The 25,008-nt window shown below is 36.7% G+C and overlaps 1 protein-coding gene across 3 annotated transcripts in view; it reads right to left on the bottom strand.

Moving 5' to 3' along the window:
• Nucleotides 1-23,702, bottom strand: part of QTMAN (queuosine-tRNA mannosyltransferase) — a 249,488-nt gene extending 225,786 nt beyond the window's left edge. For 2 of the 3 annotated variants that reach the window (XM_087920288.1, XM_087920287.1), the window contains exon 1: nt 23,529-23,616. The gene's annotated coding sequence lies outside the window, so the exon portion shown is untranslated. Of the gene's footprint in view, nt 1-23,528 lie in introns of all 3 variants that reach the window. The other variant, XM_026717797.2, reaches the window with a different exon arrangement.
• Nucleotides 23,703-25,008: the final 1,306 nt, after the last annotated feature.

The raw sequence follows: 25,008 nt of genomic DNA, 5'->3' as shown, positions 1-25,008 counted from the left end.
TCAACATTCAGAACTAACTGAACATAACTAAAATGTTTACAGAGAGGAAAAAAATGGTAACAAGCAGACACGGCTACCAGTTAAACATATTAAATATTTGCAGCCTACGTAGACTTTGCTGAAATTGAATTGTAAATTTAAAATGTCAAGACTGTAATCCTTCCAAAGCATCTGCCACAGTGCAAAGCAGGTACTTAGGCTATACATCTTTGTTCTTCCAAAAAGGGAAAACCCAATGTCACACCTCATAGGAGGTGATAATAAGTAAAATAAAATCAAGCTAGTTTAAAACTCCTGTGTGGCATGACATTTAATTCATTTGCTTTCAATATATAGCTCACAAGTGGATAGCTTTCTTTCTAGAGATGATGCAAATTGCAGGTATGAAGATGGAAATATTAACCTATATTCTACTTTCATCTTGAAAGTACTTTAAAAATTACAACCACATGTTTCACTATGATTCAAAAAACGCCTTACTTTTGACACTTTTAAAGCATTGCATTTGATTTTGCTTATACAAGATAGCATCTTCATTTTCCAAAGAACCGTTTCTGTTAAGATTTTAGATAATTTTTAGTCTCTTAAATAGGATTTACTGTAGAACATAAAAACAAACAATATATTATCTTATATTATCCCCAGGTCACCTCCATTTAATAGCAAAGAGTTGCTTTTAAAATTTTCATTTACAGAAAAAAAATAGTGCTTCATTTTGAAATGAAACTTTTGCCCTATCATAGCTCAAACCACTACCAAGAAGCCTCCAACCATGAGGAATAAATTAAGGAAGAAGGGAAAGGAGCTGTAGAAAAAGGAATAAAAGAAAAAATTAAATTCCTTGTTTTTTTAATTCTGCTCCATTCACAAAAAAAAAAAAAAAAAGGCAAGGAACTGAGTGCTGGACCTTTTCCATATTCATAAAAAGTATGAGAGACAATACATCATATCTTCCAAGTATGTAAGTAGTCCTCAATTTAGAAACATTCATTCAGTGACTATTTGAAATTAGAACGGCACTGAAAAAAGTGACTTGTGATCATTTTTCCCACTTAACAACCATTGCGTCATCTCCACGGTCACATAATCAAAATTCAGAAGCTTATTTATGATGGTTGCAGTGTTCCCAGGTCATGTGATCCCCTTTTGCGACTTTCCGACAAACCAGATTCATTTAACAACCATGTTACTAACTTGAGAACTGCAGTGATTCACTTAACAACTGTGGCAAGAAAGACTGTAGAATGGGCTAAGACTCACTGAAACTGTCTCACTTAACAACGTAAATTTGGAGCTTAACTGTGGACCTTATTCAAAGACTACCTGTACAAGCGTTACTGTTTTCGCACCCAAGCCTGTCAAATAAAAGGAGGGGAATGTTCCTTTGGTGAATTCTAAGCATTTGGGCCCATAGAAGACTAAATATATGCAGTTCACCCCCTTCTCAGTAACTCTATGGCTCAGGAGAAAATGTATGAAAAAAATTAAGTAAAGCAGTGCGATCCTACCTGTTCCACTTCCAGTTCGGCGATCATACGTGCACGCATGCACACCTAATGCACACGCACTTAACAAGCACACGCAGCTTTCCCCACACCAGCTGAGACCTGCAGCACCGATCAGCTGAGAGGATAAAAAAGAGAAAAGCACAGGGGCAAGTGGGAGGGGCGATCCTGCGCTTTTTTCTTCTTTTTCCTCTCAGCTGATTGACAGAGGCTTTTTTCCCCTCCTCTCAGCTGATCGTGGGAGGCTTTTTTTACTACCGGTTTGGCCGAACCAGTAGGAATTTTTGCTACCAGGTCGGGAGAACCGGGCCGAACCAGTAGCATACCATCACTGATTAAGTAACATTAGCCATGAAAGCCAGCGGGGTGATCTTAGATATGTCCTCTCTCCCAGCCCAACGTACTTCACAGGGTTATTGTTGTGTGAAAAACAGTAGGAAGATAGAATATTAGATATGTTCACTGCCTGAAGTTATTTATAAAGCAATCAAGGTGGGATATAAATCAAACAATCAGAGCATGGGAAACAAGCATTTAAGTCAGGTACTGCTGCAACCTGGGGTATTGGAAAGGAAGAATGCCAAACCTATTCAGTTTGCGATTCTTCGTTTACATGCAAGTAAAACACAACTAAAAACTCTCTTAAACCCATATTATTAAAACACAGCTTATAACTAGGCACCAGAGAACGGTGAAAATATACATGCATTAGGGACATCTTCAGCATTTTTGTTGCCTTATCCTGGAAGTTCTGGAGCTCTGGGAATGGATACAGACAATAAGTTGAAAACTAAATTAAACAGCAGCACCAAAGGAGTATAAATAAACATGCGTATTTGTGCCTGGTAAAATGAATATTTGAACATTAAAAACAACCAGGAACATTTTCTTGGATATATTTAGGTCTTAAATATTTAACGGTTATTGCCTAATAATCAGGAATCACATTTTCATTATTAAACAGCAGTAGTGTATAGCAACTCCTTTTAAAGGCATGTTGCCAATGGAAGGTTCTCACTTTATTTTCAAAATTCTGGTAGATTACCCACATTTCGAGAAAGTAGCATTGCCAGTAAACACGTGCAGTTCTGGACATGCATACGCCTCCACCTCAAAGCCAGAAACACATCAAACCAAATCATTTTGTTTCCTCACAAAATATGCTAGAATTGACTCGAGAGTTATGGGTTTTATAACTGCACCGGATAGATTATAGAAAAGAGAGCAATGTGAAGAGATTAAAATGTATTTGCATTTATAAATGCTGTGAAGAATATTGGAAGCACTTCTTTATACTTTTTCATCTTTTCTATTTTTAACCTTTTTCCTTTTCTTGCACCTTTTTTGCTTTACTTTTCTCCCTTACTTTCCCATAGTTTGTGTTCACTTGTATCTTTTGGTTTAAAGGTTTCAATTAAAAACTGTACATCAAAAAAAAAAATGCTGGAGTTGAGTGTAATCTGGCACTAAACCACTTGGTGGTTGTTTTTCAGCTTTTCAGAATGACACAGTTGGAAAAAATCTACTATAAACTGCAGAATAACTACTGTACATGTTTCCATATAATTAAAATACCCTCCCTCGATCCTACACACATGTTGTAATTCTAAAACAAACCCTGAAACCTATCTCCGATAGAGGGTTGGTGGAAAAGAATGAGAGACCTCTGTTCTCTTCGTACAAGATAATACATTTTTCAAAATATAATCCTCTTGATCTGAATCATGTGTACACGATTCATATGATCTGCTGCATATGATCTGAATCTTATGCACCAAACTCAATTCTGTTGTCCCAAAACAGGAAAAGAAACTCGTTTGTCCTCATCCTATTTTCTGTCCTAGTTCATACTAAGTCACTAGACTGTACCTGGTGATTCAGGATATAAGATCAGATGAATCAGGACGTAAGATTGAATCACAGAGTTCTGTAAATTTAGTCTAACTAACTGCCAAGCATACAGATAGCCCTTGACTTACAATTGGTCACTTAGCAACCATTCAAAGATACATCAGACCTCCCCCAGTCGCATTATGACTCAGGTTAATATAATTAGTTTATACAATGTTTACATGTCTGCACTTCTGATCATTAAATAATAAAAAAAATTACTTACAAGAGATCAGAAACAAATAGAGTTTTTATTGTAATAAAAAGGCAAAGGTTTCCCTGTCCAATCGTATCCAACTCAAGGACACAGAGCACATCTCTGTTTTTTGGCCGAGGGAGCCAGTGTTGTTCAAAGACATTTCCCATGGTCATGTGGCCAGCATGGCTATACACCAAAGGCATATGGAATGCTGTTACCTTCCCACCAAAGTGGTACCTATTTATCTACTTGCATTTGCATGCTTTTGAACTCCTCATACATTTAGACTTAGATAGACTAACGTTATTGTCACTTTGAAGGTACACTAATGAGCATACATTAAAATGAAATTTTGTTGCATACAAAGGGTCTCCACCTCTAATACGCACTCCATAAACATGACAAAATAAATAATAATTATAATTATGCATATACCCAGATATAAGACAATGGAGTGGCACATAATAGGGATCCTAAATGCAGCGTAGGTAGTAATAAGTGTAGCTAGATCACTTTTCTCTATACAAAGGGTGAGGTTCACACACATACATTATTACAAATGTATTATGCAGTATTCTTTAAAAGGCAGAAACATAGAAAATATTGGAAGCCAATTTCAGATGCTTTCAACCACTTAAATGAATTCTAAAAGCTTCTGTTAACATATAGTTTCAGTCATAGATTTAGCAAACAATGTACATTTTGAATAAGATTCAATTGGGCACATCTCTTTAAAAGCATAACAAAATGGGAAGTCCATTTCTGAATCATATTAACTATTTGCAAAGTGCTCTCCTATAATTCCACATATCCCATTCCCACAGAACACCTTCATTGTCTTTACAGATGTCAATGTAATATTGTTTCTTGAAAATGTTAGCCAATACAAAATCAATGGATTGGCAGAAACAGATAAATTGTTCTGCTACTTAATTTCTATTTCCTAAGCTATATTGCCAAACTACATTTTTCTCTGTGAGAAAAATAAAACAAGAGTCTGCCCCACTGTGTTATTAATGTTGTACCCTACTTCAGCCCCCCCGAGTCTTAACAATCTCAACAAGCCTATTTCGAACTTTGGCAGCACATCTTGTTTCATATTTTACAATTTCATAATGAACCTGACCACAGAACTTGTCCTCTTCCTCTTCTTTTCCAACAGTGGTTGAGGCATGAGCTTCAATATCCATCATGAAGGGGCTATTACTTGGTCACTGACTGCATTATATCCATGCACAATCTTGGTTGTACCTCTTCTGAGTATGAAAGCAACACTGATCTTCCTTTGGTTTTCATGGTCTTGAATAGTAAACAATATGTTCTTCTGACTGGAAGTATACAATTCCAATCTATTTCCATATACTCCTACCCAGAATGTTAAACAATAATTGATTCATTAAATGTTTTTACTTTGTTGCGCTTTTCCTTGTTTATGCTTCTTGCATTCATGCTGCCACTGTAATTTCAGGTTTATTTCCCTGCATGGTTAGATCAGTAACCAGGCATCTAGAAGGATTGTTTTAATTCAGCTGTATCATAAAACATTAGCATTCTGTGAAGATCCTCAGCTCCTCCCCAGTAGCATTTTGAGGGCTCTCCAATCTGGGGAGCCCATCATCCAACACAATATTGTCTAATCACTTTATCTTGCCTGTCCATTTGGTTCCCTTGGTAATCTCAAAGGTGCTTTTTTCTTCAAAAGCAACTGGATTGTTTTTTGTTTTGTTTTTCCTTGAGGAAGAAAACGTTTTGCTTCTTATCCAAGAAGCTTCATCCGTTCTGATGGCAAGAGGATAGGAGAATTGGTCCTGACGGTTGAGACTGGACGGTGGACAGATGGAAGGATAGGTTCTGATCGGGTTCCCCCACCATCCAGTGACAATTGTCAGTACCTATCATTCTATCCTCCCACCATCAGAACTGATGAAACTTCTTGGATGAGAAGCAAAACATTTTCTTCTTCCTCCTCAAGAAAAAAAGCACTTTTGAGCAACTATGACCTGGACGACTGAGAGTCTCCACAGACATTTTCCCTTGGTAATATCCTGGAGTGATTTATCATTGCCTTCTCCCTATGCAATACAGTATGAAGTTATGCCTTTGTTGCTATCACTAAAGTGATCATTCATATGTAACATCTTCCTACATCACTATTGCCCAATATTGGGATAATGTTTACATCTTAGGCAACCCTAATAAAAGTATATAGTTCTTGGCATACTCACAGCGTGCCTCGCTCTTTCTCACAAGAAATCTCTGCCCTCCCATGAAAGGGAAGCATAGCAGGATTTGTAGACTGGTGTGTGTGTGTGTGTGTGTGTGTGTGTGTGTGTGTGTGCACGCGCTCGCGCGTGTGTGTGTGTGTGCGCGTGCGCATGTGTGTATCCTCAAAAGATAAATAATAGGGAGAGAGAAAAAGGTTGCGTGCATTACAGTTATTAAAATTAAAAGCTGGGGAAAAGGCCACATTTGGTAACTAGACATAACTATTGAAATGAAGTCAATCTTTGATCTTATCATTAAATCTAGACTATATAACAATATATTATATCATTTTCTCATTTACAGAACACAGAGACTTTCAAAAATAAATAGCAAACTCAACCCCCTGGGGCAACATGACCCATAGTTTGAGAACTCCTGACCCATGGCATAAATCCAATGCCTTTGAAGAAACTTAAGCTCTTAGGCTATTGCTTTCACAGGAGAAAAACTGCCACCACAATGGCTCCTTCTCCAGCTACCTTCTAAACAGGAAGTCTAGAGCTTTTCATCACAGCCAGCCATGGAAAAACTACAATAAGCAACTAAACAAGGAGGAAAATGTTCAAAGACAATAGTTTATATGAATCATCTCTTTGCCTTTGTGGTCTGCTCATCTGGTTGTCAATCAGTGAACTTGCCAGGAAGAATGAATTTTGGACTCAAAAATGTCTTTAACATGAAAGATGTAGCACACATGTCATACCTTGTTGCTACGACTGTTCCAATAACAGCTGCTTGTTCTACGGATTCCATAAGCTAGAAATATCATTTGCAAAATGCACAGAAAGATGAACCTCAGGGAAAATTTCAGTAGCACATCCTCAAGGCTAAACAAATCCCCTAACAATCACATTTTGCATTGATGCTTAAAAGGGGATACACCTTCATTAATCTAATCAGGTACTTTTAATGAGAGAAAGAAACAGGTAAGTAAGCAGATCCACATCATGCTATTTATTTTTCCTCCCCCCAAAACCCACAACTTTTAATATGCCTGTATAAAGCAATGAAGGTGAAATTCATTATATATTGATGATATACATTTTGTGGGACATGATGTTGTCACAATTTTACTGATGTATCATTTCTGTTATGTATATGTAAATATGTAGTTGGATTGACAATATATAAACTACAAATATATGTTTGTAGCTTTAAGGAAAAATACTGTACTGTATTATGCTGTGTTCTGGTTGGTTAATTATGCTACAAGTTGCCATAAGAGGGAGCTATAGATCGTGGTTTAATTCTTTCTTTCTTTCTTTTTTTTTGCACTGATGATCTCTCTTGATACTGATACTGACTATGGACCAATACTGACTAACCCTGTTTATTTTGATATTTTGTTGATATCGAAGGTTATTTGTTGTATTATTGTTTGATATTTGTCTGCTGTAAAAGACATGGAACTGGTAAGAAGACTTTATAACTATATGTAAAAAGACTTTATAACTGGATATTTCTGGACTGTCAAAAACGTGTATGACCTGGACTGTTTATTGGACTGCTATTTCTTCAAGTAAACGTTAATACTACTTGTTCAACTCTGTGTGGCTGTATATTTCTTCACAACTGTTCTCATAAATTGTTTTCCGTGTGCATATCCTTTTTATACAAGAATTACTCTGCACATATCCTAACAATTTCTGAGACTTCTTCAGTACTGGAAGTGGCTCCTGCATACTCATAGCTCATTCACAGAGGTCTCTGTTAATTGGCTATATCAGGAAAGACTCCTTAAGTAATATGAAGTGAAACTCACTGGTAACTTTCTCTTTTTAGAAGCAGGGTACCCTCTTCCATAGGAGAATCAGCATGTTTGGCAAGCAGATAGGACTTACTAAATTCTCCTCTTAAGCAAAAGACACCCAGCTAGGTCAAAGGAAGATACATCAACATCATTATTATTTTGTGCTCTTGTTTTTTTCTTAATAATTAAAAAGCAATAAAGAATGTACATGAAGATATTATTTGCAGCACTTGGATTACGTCATATATCACGTGTGTGTGTGTGTGTGTGTGTGTGTGAGAGAGAGAGAGAGAGAGAGAGAGAGAGAGCTTCAAAACTCCACCAACACAAATTTCTGACTAAACTACTGCTCCCAAGAATCCCTTCTCTATAATTGCATACTTGTATCTCTTCCAACTCTCAGTCTATTGACATCACTGCTCTTAAGGACTTGTGAAGCATTTCGGAGCACCCTAATCAGGAACTGGGGCTGTTACCCCAATAACAGCACCCAGTTTATCAACAGTTGTCCTACTTAGACCCTGCTCCCACCCTTATCTGTATTCAAGGCATCCCTAGTTCCTCTTCAGTCTCTGAATGAATCTTCAGTGATGACTATCTTTCAGTGGAATCACTGTTGTTTCACAAATCAGATTAGAAGGCCTGCTTAGCTCAAAGCATTGCACCTCTTCAAAGCTTTCTACATTATAAGAGGGAAATGCGTGTAGAAAGAAAGAAAGAAAGAAAGAAAGAAAGAAAGAAAGAAAGAAAGAAAGAAAGAAAGAAAGAAAGAAAGAAAGAAAGAAAGAAAGAAAGAGCATATAGAAGACTAGTCTCAATTACCTTCCAAAGTCTATCAACACTTCCTTAAAATGGAAACAGCTGTGTTCCCAAAATTCTGAGAATGTTTTTCATTAAATTATAATGCATACAATGTACAGTAGAACCACTACTAGAAAATGAGAAGAGGAAACAGTGGAAGTAACTATATAAAAAGTATTCCTTTAGGACCAAGTGTGATGAATTATTTCGGTCTGAATCATGATGCACAATCATTCAGAGCAACTATTCACATTTTTAAAAAAGAATAGTTATTGAATTATGAATCATACTGCCCTCATTCATGGAATGGTGGAAGTAAAGGATCTGTGAAGAAAAATTATATTTTCTAAAATGTATATGCTGCTTATTAAAAAAAACAGATGTAAAAATAATGTATAACGAAAGAAATTAGTACGTAGCCTTACTATATTCTGTCTTTTTTTGCAGCTTTTGAAGACAGAAATATGTGAAAGAACATCAAAGGAAGACTGAAATTATTTTTATTGATTTCCATGTTTTTTCTTAAATACAACATGCAGGTTTTCATATAAAAGCCACATGGGTACTCCAGGAAGCAATGCAAAACTAAGCAAGCAGAATGTATACAAAGAGTGCATATTGTCCTTAATATGTTTTGCTACAAACACATTTGGCCTTAGAATATATAGAGTTCTTCTTTTGAGAGAATTTTTAAATATCTATCTTTGCATGGGCAGTCCAGAAAGTATACACAATGAAAACCTTTTTGGTGAAGACTTCTTCACAGTTCTGAACAGGGATTTTTTTAATGTTGGGAAGGAAATAATTTGGGTTCAATCTCCTGCCTTTCCATTAGATTATCTAAAACCCGTCCATTTTGCAGCCCCTTTTGCTCAATTGGTTTCATCACATGAAGGAGCAAAAAGCAGATACAGGTAGTCTTTAGTTTATGACCACAACTGAGCCCAAAATTTCTCTGGTTAAGTGAGACAGTGGTTAAGTGAGTTTTGCCCCATTTTATGACCTTTCTTGCCACAGTAGGTAAGCCAATCACTGCAGTTGTTAAGTGAATCTCCCCACTGATTTGGTTTGTCAGAAGATTGCAAAATATGACCACATGACTTCAGGACACTGCAACCATCATAAGTATGAGTCAGTTGCCAAGCGTCTGAATTTTGATCGTGTGACCATGGGCATGTTCCAATGGTCATAAGTGTGAAAAAGGTCATGTCACCTTTTTCAGTGCTGTTGTGACTTTGAACCATCAGTAAAGGAATTGTTGTAAATTGAGGACTACCTGTATATGCCACATGGATTCAATTTTATTATGTTTGTTTGTTCATTTGTCTATTAAATTCATATGCCTAAAGTCTAAGGTCTCTTCTAACCCCTGTGATTCTATGAATCACTTTTCAGAGATGGATGGCATAAAAATTAAATATAGAAAAATAAATAAACAAAACATATCCATATTATTTGGGTATATTTTTTTATTATTAGGGTTAGGGTTAGGGTGAAAAAAGGTCATAAGTCACCTTTTTCAGTGCCGTTGTAACTTTGAGCCATCACTAAGTCAATGGTTGTAAGACAAGGACTACCAGTATATTTAACTCAATATGAACACTTCTCAGTGAATTGAACCCTTAAAAGAGTTGTTTTGAATTTAGACTTTTTTGTGTGATATCATACTTAGAGCACGTTTTCTCCCAACTGCATTTTTAAAAGAAATTGCCCACCAATCCATCACTATAAAATCTACCATCTGAGGATTCTCCCATCCATCATAAAGATAAACCAGTGGTGGGATTCAAATTTTTTTTACTAGCGGTTCTGTGGACGTGGCTTGGTGGGCATGGCAGAGGAAGGATACTGCAAAATCCCATTCCCTCCCCACCCCACTAACCTGCTTTCCAGCTCTGTTCTCCTGTGCAGGCCAACCTAAGAAGATCCAGCCAATCAGCTGGGACTCGGGAGGCAGAGAATAGACGGGGGCAGGAGATATTTTCCGGTCAGAGGTGGTATTTGCCGGTTCTCCAAACTACTCAAAATTTCCGCTACCGGTTCTCCAGAACTGGTCAGAACCTGCTGAATACCACCTCAGGTAAATTGAGTTATGAAAGACTGTGAATACAAAATGGTTGTACAGTACATCTCCCCCACCCCTTCTTTCTGCTAGGCCTATTTATATGCACACCAATGGAATTTTTTCATTTTGTCTGTTTTTAACATTTAGGACTTAAATGTTTTATAATTCAGCTGAAGTTGCTGAGTTTAGCTGTTTTTACTCAAAGCTTCTTAAGTGCAGCTAATAAGAGCAATCAGTTTTACCTACATTAGAAAAAGATAAGGCATGAAGTGTTAGCTGAATTATAGTTTGTTCAGATCAGCCTGGCAGGAAAAACAGGAGTTTTCTAATGAATAAATAAATATTGGATGTATATAAACACAATTTTTATACCCAAACCATTGTTAATGTAATAATCTTGGATATTTTAATACATTATCATTTGAACAAAAACCTATTCAATTCCAAAAGACACAAAATTATTCCTTTCCTATATGCAGTCATAGAATCCCCCTTGAGACTAAGGCTATCAGAAAATGTAGCAATCTCTTTATACGGAAATTTTCACACACTTTTAATAACTTTCAGCTTTGCTATATAAAAAAGTTAGCAAGTAGTTTCTCAAAACTGTTGCTTGACAAAAGCTTGCTTGACAAAAGCTTGACAAGAGAAATGCTTCTTTAGTCAACTTGTAGGTTATTAAACTGAGAGAAGATAAGTAGCATCATTTGATCACTGAAATTGAGAGCTTCCGCATAGGTGGACAAACTTCAAGACAAAGAAAACATTACCAAAGCTATATTTGAAGCAAGATGTAAAAGTGTCCTTGGTAAGACTACCCTACGTTGCTAAGGAATGCTGAAGATGGATGAAATGACTTTCTGTGTTAAACATAGCTGATTCTAGTCTTGTCTTGTTTATGTGCCTAGTGGTTTCTTGTACTGATTATTCCTTTTTACAAAAACACAGAAGACAATCCCTCAATACATCATCTGCAGAAGGAGAAAAAAAAAAGACACAGATATGGTTACAGTGCAGAATAAAACACTCTTTTGTACAGAAGAAGCCCTATGCCATTTTGTTAAAACATAGGAACAAAAATTCTGACAAAAATACCTTTTAAAAATTCACAGAATTGCGGGAATTACAAATAAAAATTGATAGAACACTTAACATAAATGTTTTATGGCACCATTTAATTAATATAGCCTTGTACTGTTTATATACATAGGGATCATTCTGTAATATAAAACTAGAATGTGAGAATTTGCCCTAGGTAGGACATTCAAAATAAAATTTCTTTGCAAGGGATTTTATGATTTAAAGAACAATCCACTCAAGATTTTAAATCCCAACATGAACAGGAGGTCTAGATTTGCTGTAAACTATTCCTATCCCTTGATCAATTTTGTTGATGGTTCTACTTGACATTGGGCCTAAAATTATGAAAAATATATTAGAAATATCTGCAACCAGTTGTTTCTACTAAGATTTCACAAGCCTTACATTGTTTGCTATGAGATCTCTTTCTGAAGCTTCCAAAATTAGACTATATTTTGATACTTATAAAAACAATTGTTCATTTTATTTTACTATACTGCAAAGAACTAATTGGAAAATGGCATTGCCTTCAACATTATTGGAAATCCAGCTAATACAAGCCAAGAAAAAAATGCTGTTCAAGTACAAAAAATACTCTAAGTTTGCATATTCACATATATATACTTAACATCTCATTGCACTTAAATGTTAATTCTAGTGATATAAATGGAACAATGCATAGCCAGGTCCTATATTTACAGAAAGAAAACTTGGTAAATTCAAATGGGATTTACTAGCTAACGGTTTGAAATAATTTGTAAGGCTTTTCAAACCATTTTGTATAAAATCTCTTACATTTCTTTCAGTGGAAGTTTTGTACTATTTGTTCTAAAACAATGCTACGTATTTTCCAGGAATTAAAAATATTCAGGAATATGGTCAAATCCAATCTAACATAACTCCAACTATTTTGTTTAGCCAAAATACTATCAATAAGCTGTTACCACATAAAAAGCCACCATGTAATCTTTAACTTTTAAAGCAGCAACTGTGTTTCCTTGTGACAGTGCTGAAGAGTCAATGAATTACAAGATGTGTTGAACAAAGTTATAGACTTCTACGTTATTCATCAAATTATGATATTAAAGTCATAAATTATCCATACCTGCCATATTTTATTAAATAAGAAAAAATGCAGTGAGCCACCTGACCATGGATTACAATCCACAGTTGATGGGGTTCCTACAAAAGCTTAAACTAGAGAAACCAAATCTGAGCTGCAAAATCCAGAAAGCTCCAGACACAAATATAGAATATATATATATATTTGAAGTCCTTCATAGCTGGTTGAATTAGTAAACTCAAATCAAACCATGTTTTGCTTAATATCTGAAGCCAACTGAGTATTTCTCATTACACCGTTAGAATTCTCAATGTAGATAAATAAATAAATTGGTATAAAACCAAAATTTAAATGCAAATAGTAATTTTCTTAAAAGAACCAGGAACAAAGAATGTGAGACCAACATATTGACTTTCTGTTAAAGGAAAGAAACACCATGCAAATCTTCTACTGAGCATTGAAGAAGCAGTTAACTGAAACAAAAAAAAAATGGTTGGTTTGGTTTAACCTAGTGCCCACTTCCTTAATTTTTCTGAGAAATCAAATCATCTCAAAAAGAGAAATACTAATGTTTTTTAATATTCAACTACCTTTTGTTTTCAGCTAGGATATTGGATTGTTGTTGATTAAACACTTGTAGAAAAATAAGAACTGAAATCCTTAACACAGAGAGATCCATGGCATTTCTTAATTCTTATTAGGAAACCTGCAACTTGTTGTGAAATAGACTGAGTTTTTTCCCATCTATTCTGTTTGGCTACCAATAGAATATTTGTTAGTAGAATATGTACCTGTTCTAGCCTTCATACCATGCATTTAGTTTGGAAGAGTTGAGGAACCATCTAAACAAATCTAGAGAAAGTGAAGAAGCAGCTCAGGGTAGAAGAAAACAAGGATAAATTATTGCATAGATGTTACATGTGGTAAAATAGTCTGTTTCTGCAAACTAGTCTGAAAAAACTAATTAGGATTCATCAAGATGAAGGATGGTGTTATCTAGCACTGCCTCATTCTCTAGTGACTCCAGGAGGCGTACAATAATAAAATCATACCTAGAGGTCAGTTGAGATGGAAAACACATTCAAACAGAGTATAAGCTCTAACATATTAAGAGTTAAAATGAGATCTCAAGGAAGCGCCCAAACTCCAGTTCTAACTACATTAAGCAATGTAACCCCATCTACTCTGTGTAAACACCTCCAATGGCCCTTGTTTCCAAAGGCTTCCTATCCCTGATGTAGATGTACCATCTTTGAGTAACGCATGTTTTTATCCCCAAGTGCAACAGACCTATTTACAACTTCTGATAAATTAACAGTCTGATTCCAGTTGATAAGTAAAAATAAAATACGGTTTGGGAACTGAAATCAGATAATGTGCAGGAGGAGAGAGGCTAAAAGCACACAACTTGTCCATATAGCATTATGTTATTATATCCAAACTAACCCCAATATATATCACACAAACTATAGCTATATAGGCATTACTTAATATCTCATGGGAAAACACTGTTTTTAAAGACACATTTACAAACTCTAGCTTCTGAAAAGGTTTTGAAACTTAGTTTTGAAGTCAGCTGCTTTGCTTGGTTTTCACTTCTGTGCCTGCTCTATGAATCGCTCTGTGTGGAAGAGAGAATGTATTTCAAACTTGAACAAAAGGGTTTGTGGGTGGACAAATTATACAAAGTGCATTGAAACACTACAGTACAAACTCTACCACTTTTGTACATGTCTCACATACACATGTATAAGTGTCAGAGCTTCCATCAAGATGTCACAATATACATTTAATTTTTTTCTGATGAAATCATGGCTTATATTAGATGCCACTGAATATGCATTTGCTGCTGCCCCGTGACCATATTCTTAAAGACACACTTGGCAAATAAAATTGTCAATTAAAAATCATTTCCTGAAAGAAACTGAAATACTGAGTAATTTTCAAGACATATTTTTTTCTTTGTTTTGAGGCCATTTCTTGAACATTGTTTTGGAACTTCAAAATTTATTCCAGCACTGTTTTGTTCTTGATACGCTCAGAATACCAGTGGAAGAAAATTTGAACTGTTTTTATAGCATCTTGTTGCTTTCTCTGCTTTCAGAAAAGGAGACCCCTAAAATCTGAATTATTATATCATAAAATTTGTGATAAAAGCCGACAAATCTGCCATTCTTTTGTACTAACGTTAAGCATATATTAAGTATGCTACTTTATACATATTTCTAAGAAGTACTGGTACATATTTGGTATCTAAATACTGCTATGAATTATTTATCTCATAATCTTAGAAGTGAATGATTCGATTCATCCTTAACAATTTCATTTTCGTATGTCCAGTCAAATTATGAAAATATTGAATGTTTAAATGCAGCCTCCTGATTTGAAGTTTTTGCAATTAAAACATCTAACATAACATCTGTTTTATAAAACAATAGATTATATTTAAAAGAAAACTAAGAGTTTTATGCAGAAGTGAGACTAATTTTTTGAGCACTGTCAGCATAGCAACAGTGATTGTGGCCATGTAACTGTATGACTATAAATCATATCCAAAACAAAAGGAATTTATGACAACAGAAGCATTTTTCCCCTCTTGTGGAGAGGAGGGAGGTTAAGTGTAAGATCTAGACAGGAAATTGTTCTTGTTAAGCTGAAAGATCATGTAATTGTTTATTTGGAAAAACTCTGATTTACCTTAAACTATGTGCAAGGTTGGAATGAGAAGGTCACCATATATTAAATTGCAGTCCAGTAGACAACCAAGGTCAACAGCAAATTTTCTGGAAGTTTTTACTAGAGACCTCAAGCTTTTTGTATTCACAAAAATATGGTTAAGATTTCCCCTTGGGGTACCTAACTCCAGAGTATATAAAGCAAATAAAACAAACCACACAAACCAGAGTGTGTTGAAGGATATTAATTTAAGATCTTATATATTACTGGGTCAGAACAGCAAACCAATGTTGCTTTAAATCTTCCTGTAAAGTCCCTGGTGGGGTCCCACAAAACCTTTGGGCTAGGAAAGCTGGAAAATTGAGTTGACTGGCTAAATTCAGACATGCAGTGGGTGGCCTTGAGCAAACTGTTCTCCCATATTCAGTTTCTCTATAGGGAGGAAAATCAATATAGCTGTTATACAATAGTTGAGAAGTTAAATGGTGGATTTATACAAGTCATTGCATTAACAGGAAGCTGATAAATTTTGAGGACTCTGTGCTAAAAGTTTAGTATATTTCTTTTTTCCATCTGATAAAAAATATATGCATCACAGACATTTAGAGCTGTATTTTCAGGATAGAACTCAAAAGATGTAATGTTTTAAATTGTGAAACACTCTGCGTAAGTCTGTTGGATATTCACACATTTATTTTTACTTTCACATCTCAGCTAAAGCAATATGGTTAAGGTGTATTTTTAAGACATGTGCTTGGAGTTTTATCTACTGAAGCACCATACTCCTGTACACTTTGTTTCTAGAGGCCCTGTATTAAAAATCTAGATACCAGTGAGAGCCAGGTTCTTCCATCCTAATTTAACATCTTCAGCCTCAAATTATAAAAAAAATTCTTTTGGGTACATGGGTCTTATGAATATTTTATGAGACTATGGGTATTACCATAGTTTAGTCTAATAGTTAAGGCACCAGGCTAGAAACAAGGAGTCTATGCGTTATAATCCTGCTTTAGGCATGAAAACTAGCTGGGTGACTTTGGGCCAGTCTTTCTCAGCCCAACTCACCTCACAGGGTTGTTGTACAATAGAATAGAATAGAATAGAATAGAATAGAATAGAATAGAATAGAATAGAATAGAATAGAATAGAATAGAATAGAATAGAATAGAATTCTTGTTGTGAGGAAGATTGGAGAAGGAAGGAGTATTGGGTATGTTCCCTCCCTTGAGTTATGTATAAAAAATAATACAGTTGGGATAAAAATCTTAAAAAATCATGGTGATCTGAGGCAATTTGTTATGACAAGAGCAGTCAACCAAAAAGCAGCATTTGACCAGGTAAAGCGTCCTTTTCACTGTCCAGTAATTTGGGCTTTTTCTTTCTCGGCTAGGCAGGTATTATGAATCTGTCACAAGGATGTTGATATTCAAGAGAATCTCAGAAGCATAATCAAGATACTAAAGGACTGGGATTTGTCTTGGGAAGGAACGTACCCAATGCATATTGAGACCAGCAGTTTACCCATATTAAGGAACACCAGAGAACAATCCTGCTTTGCAACAATCAACATTTCTTATTTAAACATTACCTTGGCACACTGGTTCCCATTCATCACAAAAGAGGACAAGTTATTATGGAGTTAGCAGTTGAGGTAGCCACTTAAACCAACTGACAATTCTCCAATGCATTTATCCTCCGAAATAGCGTGGCATTCAGCTGTAAATCTAATTTGAGATACCGCTTGTTCTTCTATGGGAATCTGTTAAGAACCAATCCTACCTGACTTCTAATATTCATTTCTCTTAAATGTAGTCCTCAACTTACAATCACAATTGAGCCCATATTTCCGTGTAGTTAAGTGAGTTTTGTCCCATTTTACAATCTTTTGCCACATTTGTTAAGTGAATCACAGAAATTGTTAAGTGAATCATGCAGTCATTAAGTGAATCTTGCTTCACCCAATGACTCTGCTTGTTGGCAGCCAGCTGGGAAGGTTACAAATGGTATCACATTTGTACAATTGTCATAAATACATGCCAGTTGCCAAGCACCCATATTTTTATCAGGTGACCATGGGGATGTTGCAACAGCCATAAATGTAAAGATTTAGCGCATTTGTTAGTGCATAAGTCAATATTTTTAGTGCCATTGTTAACTTTGAATAATCACTAAATGAATGGTTGTCTATATATTACCAATAATGATAATTATTGATAATATAAAAGATCTCAAATTCAGGCCGCGAGGACATTTTAAAGAAATAATACTGCAGAGCATAATATCTTCACCCTGGCTCTATGTTACATTCTCTCCGGTTCCATTCATTTCATCTAGACACAACTTTAAATGAGAACACTTTCTGACAATAAAATTATTGTCCAATAAAAATTGGATACAAAGGATTTTCAAGAATACCCTACTCATTTCTACTATTATGAAAAAAGACTGGGCACCACATTTAAACAACTGCTGAAGTGGCACATTTTAGAATGGATGCTACTTTAAAAGAATATATGCTTGGGTGTTGAACTGCCTCAGATCTATTAAGGTTCAAAGAGAACCAAGTTTGCTCACTTTTTATTAATAGGCAATATTTCTCACATAGGGCTATTAGTACAAGGAAAAAGTACTGAATCTTGTACAATACAAGAATTGATTTTCATAGCAGGTTCCCAGATGTTGAAAACAGCTTGTGCTTTGTACTTTTTCTAGACATGCATTATTTGTGCCGAATAGGTTTTCCTAGATAGTAAACCTTGTCTTCTTCCAATTTCTGTGTTCTACAATCATCAAGCTCCAGTCAATTAGATACACATTCCATTTTTTTATTCCGATGCTAGCTCTTAAAGCATAAAAGATTCTAAAATGGAAAGAACTGAGTCATACATTGCTGATCAGAGCACTGATGGTAGAAGGTGCAAGAATGAAATTGTGCTCACACCAACAAATGCACTAAGTTATTATGTGTAATGTATCCTGAAAATCAAATACGTATGAGTACAAAAGAGAAACTGAGAATAGGTTGGATGAGATTTATTTTTAATATTTGCCCATACCTGAAAACATATAAACACCAGAACACAGTGTAAATAGTTTGAATATTTTATAAATTGGTGATATTACAACATCATTCATTAATACTATCAGCATTTTTTTCCACAATTACTTCTGTCTTTACAAATATTAGATACCTAAATGTAAAATACAGAGGTTTAAAACATTTATATGTCTTCTTTATGTTGCATACATATGTATACACACAGAGATGCTTTGTCATTTATTTTTCTTTTTAATTCTACATTTTTCATTTTGAAAATTGTATGTATGATGTTTGTTCCCTCTTGGAAATGGAATTCCAGATCTAAGTTTAGCTAAAATTATTCTTCCAAACCTAATCAGGCAAATTCATTATGTTGGAACAGGCAAGTGGGCTTCATTCAATAGGCAAGAAGGCTTGTATTCCACCAAACCATTCCTTCAGTGATCCTAAAACCATTCAGGGCTTTAAATATTAAATAAATGAATGCTCTTTAAATAAAGCAAATCAACCAGGCCACAAATATGAAACCGGTGAATTTTTTTCAACAAGGCTTTGTATACATCTCTGGCTAACGACCTCATGAATAGTATAAATAGGGAACAGTGGTATTATCTCAAAAATATGATAGGTTACAAGATGTCTACCAAGAACAGATATACCAAAGGTCATTGGCTGTAACTTTTGGCAGTAACTCTGGCTTCTCATCCTGACTATATCTATCCAGCTTAACATTCTTTTCTTACAAAGTCTTATTTTTAAAATATAACTTTCTAAATTACTGTAGACTTTAATCAATGACTCTGTGGCTATTATGGTTAAACTTGAAGAAGTAATTAAGCCTCTTAGTTTTACAATCCAAATTATTAAAATATCCCAAAATGAGGAAAATGTATCTATACAAAAAAATGTATCTGCACAAGCATTTTCACCAACATCAATAATGTCCAGGCTGGGTAAAACACAGTTAAAACTTTAAATTTAATTGAGATGGAACATAAATCTAAGATAAACATTTCTACCTGAACTTGTTCACATCATGTTTTTCAAAACTAGCTGAGATTATACTGACATGTCAAAATATACTTTCCCCTGCTCACACAGCTTTTTTATCAGGCTTAAATTTCTGAGAAAAGAAATATACATTAAAAAAAAAAAAGAATTGGGAGAACTTATTCCACTTCATGTCTTGAAAGCTGTAATTAAAATTCAATATTGCACTTTACATATGGATTTTTATTTGAAACTCCTGTCATGACTAAATCTTAAACTTAGCTAGTTTAATAGAGCCCAATAAAACAGCTCTATTGAATTATACCAAGCCACTGTTGTACACCAGGCTGGAATCTGTTTCTCTTTTATTCCTGACCACTGTACTAAGTTTTAAACCAACAATATGTGGTTAGCATCCAAGAACTATTTATGCACAGCATAGAAACTTTCAAAAGCCACCACCCCTCTTCCTTCAAAGAAAGTGCATACATTTACACCTCAAGTATTTCCCTCCAGTCTGCTGTTCCTATTGTCACAGTGTTATGTGCTAACAGATCTGCACACACTTGCCAAATATCACTCACTAGAAACTGAAACACCCCCACAATATGGATCCATTTTAAGAAGTTATTTTTTAATTTAGTGTCAGTCTCCTATCCATAAAAGACTGTAAGTACATACTCAAATGCAAAAATCTCAGATTTTTATAGTTAATTCTTGTTTATACAGTGAGATAACTTTGTAATATACTGACAGATAAATATAAACAACATAAATGGACATTCTACTTAATAAATATTAAATAAACCTTAATAATGTGTGTGTACTGGTAATATAATTATCATATGATTTAGCCATGGGTTGGGCATGTCTATAGCTCTTTTTATGCCTAGCTGCTCCAGCACATCACATAATGTTCCTGAACATCAGCAGAAAACTTTGCTATCTTCAAGTTTGTTCAATCATTTCCTAAAATGATCAAGCTGAATTTCACATCAATCCAGGCATTAACAAGTAGTGTATATGTTAAGATTTAGAGGAGGGAAATTAAAGACACCAATGAGAGTATCTGTTTTCCATAATTAACTTTAAGGCCAAAGCCTTGTAACTATTTGATTTACAATACATGATTTAAAATTGATAATTAGCCTTGATTCAATAAAACATATTTATAATGTGCTATTTCCCCACACCTTTTTTATTGTTTTAGAGAAATCAATCTATAGATGAAAAATCATTAATTCCCAAGCTGGAATAATATTCAGACTTCTCTTCCATAGGGAAAAAATCCTACACGGTTTCAAGTATAAATAAGGCCTTATTCATAGAAATCTCCAAAGAAAGAGTATAGCTGCAGCTATCATACTTGAGCTGCAAAAATCCAAATGAATGCTAAATTCAGCCAGTTTGGCCTTGTGATTAAGATACCAGGCTAGAAAGCAGGAGACTATGAGTTCAAGTCTTGCCTTAGCCATGAAAGCCAGCTGATGACTTTGGGCCAGTCATTCTCTTTCAACCCAACCCGCCTCACAGGGTGGTTGTTGCTCTGTGGTAAATAGAAGATGTGTTGGATATGTTCATCGCCTTGAGTTATTTATAGAAGTAATAAAGGTGGGGTACAAGTAAACAAATAAACAGCAACAAGGATGCAGATCCCTTATATCTAGTTGTCCCAGTTTTTTTCAGGCCAAATATGGTACCCTTCAGCTCAGACTGACTGGCACATTTCAAGGAGTTTTTCAAGAATGCACTGATGGGCAAATGTTGCAATTCTATTTTTGTCTGGATATTAAAGGGCCCTTAATCCTATAATCTATTTCCTTTTGGTTCCCCAGCCTCTTTGAAATCTCCCTTTAAGGGTTATTTCTTTCATGTCTTAGACTTAGGATGTATTACAGAAGGGCAATTCCTACCTTTATTTCAAAATAGTGTGCATAATTATCAGTAATCTTGAACAGGCCTGAATGCTTTGTATTTTTAAACAAGTATGTATAGTGACAAATCTCTCCCTTCACAAATATTAACATGGGAGGCAATATAAAAGCCCTGAATCAGAAATGACTGAACTGAGAATTGGCACATCATAACGGATAATTTTATTATCTGTTAACTTTTAATCTTCTACTTCACAATTTTCTTCATTGGCTTTATTGCACTGTTAAAACGAGTACAGAGTTGCAAATCAGCAAAACATTTCACAACTGGCAAAAAGCTGAATTTGTTCAACCCTCCTACCAAAACACATTAGGGTCTGCCATTTAAAAAGTCATTTATATAAGTGCACATCACAAGTCTACTATTCTGAGCAGCCATACAAAGACACATTGGCTGGATCATACCTTACCCTAAACTATAATGTGAACTTTGATTTTGACTTGAGGTCGTTTTAGTAAATCCATTGTGGCTTATCCAACAAACCAGGGATCAGCAAGCTATAGATTACACAGCAACTCCAGCCTTGATAAGGCTTTACACTGCATCTTTCTTTTTATGGATGGCCATATCACCATAGCAGGCACTTTTTGAATAAGCAGTTTCTCTCATGATGGCCACAGTCTTCCCACACCCTCTACATTTTCACGCTGCATTCAGGCCATAAAAGTTAAAGACTCCTGTCCTGCTTCCACAAATGGAGAAATTATCACTGGCAGCGCTAAAATAAGTGATGATTCCACATAACTTAGAAAGCCACAAAACGTAATGGGGCTGATCAGAAAGGCGGATTTAAGAGTGCTTCGAAGAGTAACCCCTCTTGTAGCAGCTCAGCATGTGCAACCATCCAGGCCAATCCTGTTCATCTGCTCCTCCAGCTTTGTGCAGCCTGGGCTCTCTCCCACATACACTACAATTCCCATCTACAAAGCCTCCTGGCACAGTGGCTGGGAATGATGGGCACTGTTGTCCAATAATTCTACAGGACACCAGTTTAAGGAAGGCTGGCCTTAACATCTTCAAATACTGGAGCCAAAGCCTCTAACAGTTCTAACTGGAGATTTATTTACTTGTTCTTAAATTTCCACAGATGCCAACAGAATAAGCTGAGCCTTTCTGCACCGAGAGTAAGATGGCACTCCTGAATGGTTCAGCGTTTACTGGCCTTCCCGTGAGCGTAGGAAAGGGAGGTTTTACTCAACAGCCAGTCACCTTCGGGAGAAAGCAGCGGGTCTATGCTGCCTTTTAAATGATATTAAAAAAGAGAACCACCCTATTCAGAGGCCACCAAAGGACCCCTCGTTTTTAAAAAGATGCCCGGCGCGGGTCGTTTCCGCAGCGCTTTGGTTTCCAAACGAGCCGCTTAAATTCGTATCCTCTGAACCGCGCGGGTAAACGAAGGGCAAGCCCTCTGCACTCGAGCAGGAGAACTCTTTCTAATAAAGGGGAATATTTATAGCTGAGGGTTCAAATGAGAGGAGTCCCGGGTGCTCTCTTGAGTTTGGTTTTTTCTGCCGACGTGCACTGACCGTTTATCTAGTTTGGATAACGAAACGTCTGCACGAAAACAACCAAACTCGAGAGAACAACCGGGACCCATTGTTATCTCTCTCTCACACACACACACTCACACACACACATGGGGTACAGCATGGCCTGGATCAAGGCGCTTATGTGGGAAAACGCCAGAAGCGCCGACTCAAGCCCCACTTAAAAGGTCAGAATGGGCGAAAGGAAAAAACGGAGAGGCTTGTTAGAAGCGGCCAGGGACGCCATGCCAGAAGCCGCCGGGCCAGTTCAGAAAATGAAACCGTTTAAGGTTGAGTACTTTGCAAGCTTGGCAGATGACTACTACTACTACTACTACTACTACTACTACTACCACCACCACCCCAACAATAACAACAACAAAAACCCCACTCCCCTCCCTCCAGTGTATATTCTCTTTCTTTCACACGCAGGCGCGCTCGGCGACCGCTCCTGGGCCAGAACTCAAGCAGCAACCTCCCCTCCGGCAGCCTCCGCTTTCTTGCGAAGAAACCGCGCTTCGTTGCAGCTCACCCTCCCTCCCGCTCGTCGGGCCTCCTCTTCTGGAGAGAGGCGGCCTGGCTGGCTAGCTAGCCAGCCTAACCCGTAGGCCCTCCGCCTTCCTTTCCTCTTCCGACCTGCGGCGCCGAGCTGGCAAGCGCGCACCGAGCGCTCCCCCCGCTTCCCGCCCCGCTTGACTCTCGCGCGGCCCCGGCTCCTTACCCCACCCAGAGGGGAAACTCACCTCCTCCTTGTTGGTCCCTCCTGGAGGCCGGCAGGAGCAACGCGCTGCCTCCCCGGCTCCTCCCTCTCGCTCTCCGCCCTGACGCGGAAGGAAGAGCCCGGCGCGGCGGCTCCGTTTCTTCTTCTGCCTCTTGCGCGCGTCGTGGTTTTTCTGGGCTTCCTTCGCCTGCCCCATTCCCGGTTCATTTACCCTCCCCCCCCCTTTTCTTTTCTCTCTCTCTCTCTCCCCTCACCAAAGATTGGGGGGGAAAGGTGCCTAGTGTCCCCAAGTCTTCCGACCGCTGGGCTTACTCAGCGTTGCCTTCTACGGAGTATTTTTATCCGGGGTGAGGTTGGGGGGGGGGGGGAGAGAGAAGCGAGCTAATGCCTTTGGAAAAGGCGTCGCGCCCCTCCGGCCGAACGGCTATTTGTTTAGCCGCGATCTCGCTTTCCCCGGGCTGAATTTCTCAGCTGTGGAGCTGAGAAATTGAAGCTGGAATTGACACTGTTTGTAGTGATTATGAAATAAAACTTGATATTAATGAAATGAAGGCGTGGTGGGGGAGAGAGAGAGAGAGAGAAACCTTTTGCATTCACAAGAAAAAAACGCCGGCTGATGGAATAGGAATATTGACATCTAGAAGCAGTCTTCCTGTACTCGAGGACTCATGTATGGTAGTAATACGAGTAATATTAAGCTAGGTTTTATGATGGAATTAGAACTCTTTATTGGTCAAGTGTGATTAGACACAAAAGGAATTTGTTTCCAGCACATAAGTCCTCAGTGTACATACAAGGGTGACTGTGTTGTGTATGGTTATATGAACAACAGTATTGCGCACAATATAGCAAGGCTTATTTCAAGCACAAGGGAAGAAAATTGTCGTTGTAATGTTAAAATGCCATCAGGGAAATTAGGGTCACAGCTTAAAGATGATCGATGCCTAACTTCCCCAATATCTAGATTATGTTTTCAGTATTATTTTCAAAACGTCTTAATTTACACTCACAATTTTGATATCTCGAGGGAGACTTCACAACAGTGGTGCAACGTACAGTGGGATTTTACATAAGTGAGTGGTATATTCATGTTTTAATAATAATTTCCCTTTGTGCCTCTGTATCAGAAGGGAGATCTGACTCCAAATTACTTAAAATCTCATTAAAACCCTGTGACCAGGTACTGAAAAGTTGCCATAACATTCCACACGTTTGCTCAGAAACAAGCCTTGTATGTCATAGGCCTTATCCGCAGCCCTCTTTGTTTAGGTCTGTCTTAGTAAATAAATAACTATGCACCAGTATGTTTCTCTTTAAGTTTAAAATTAGCTTTAGATGAAATAGAATTTAGCACATGTGAAGGATTAATGGGGTCAAATTATCACAACAGTGAGATTGCTATTACATGTAGTTAAGAGTCCTCCTCCCAATAAACCTGACAATCTAAAATTTATTTTAAAAAACTGAAGTAAATAGATTGCAGATTTCTAACAACCCAAGCG

The sequence above is a fragment of the Pseudonaja textilis genome, chromosome 1 (assembly GCF_049901715.1).
Source record: "Pseudonaja textilis isolate UNSWEBS1 chromosome 1, rPseTex1.2, whole genome shotgun sequence".
Classification (NCBI taxonomy): Eukaryota; Metazoa; Chordata; class Lepidosauria; order Squamata; family Elapidae; genus Pseudonaja; species Pseudonaja textilis.
The sequence above is the reverse complement of the archived record's forward strand: the minus strand, read 5'-3'. Positions and strand labels throughout refer to the sequence as shown.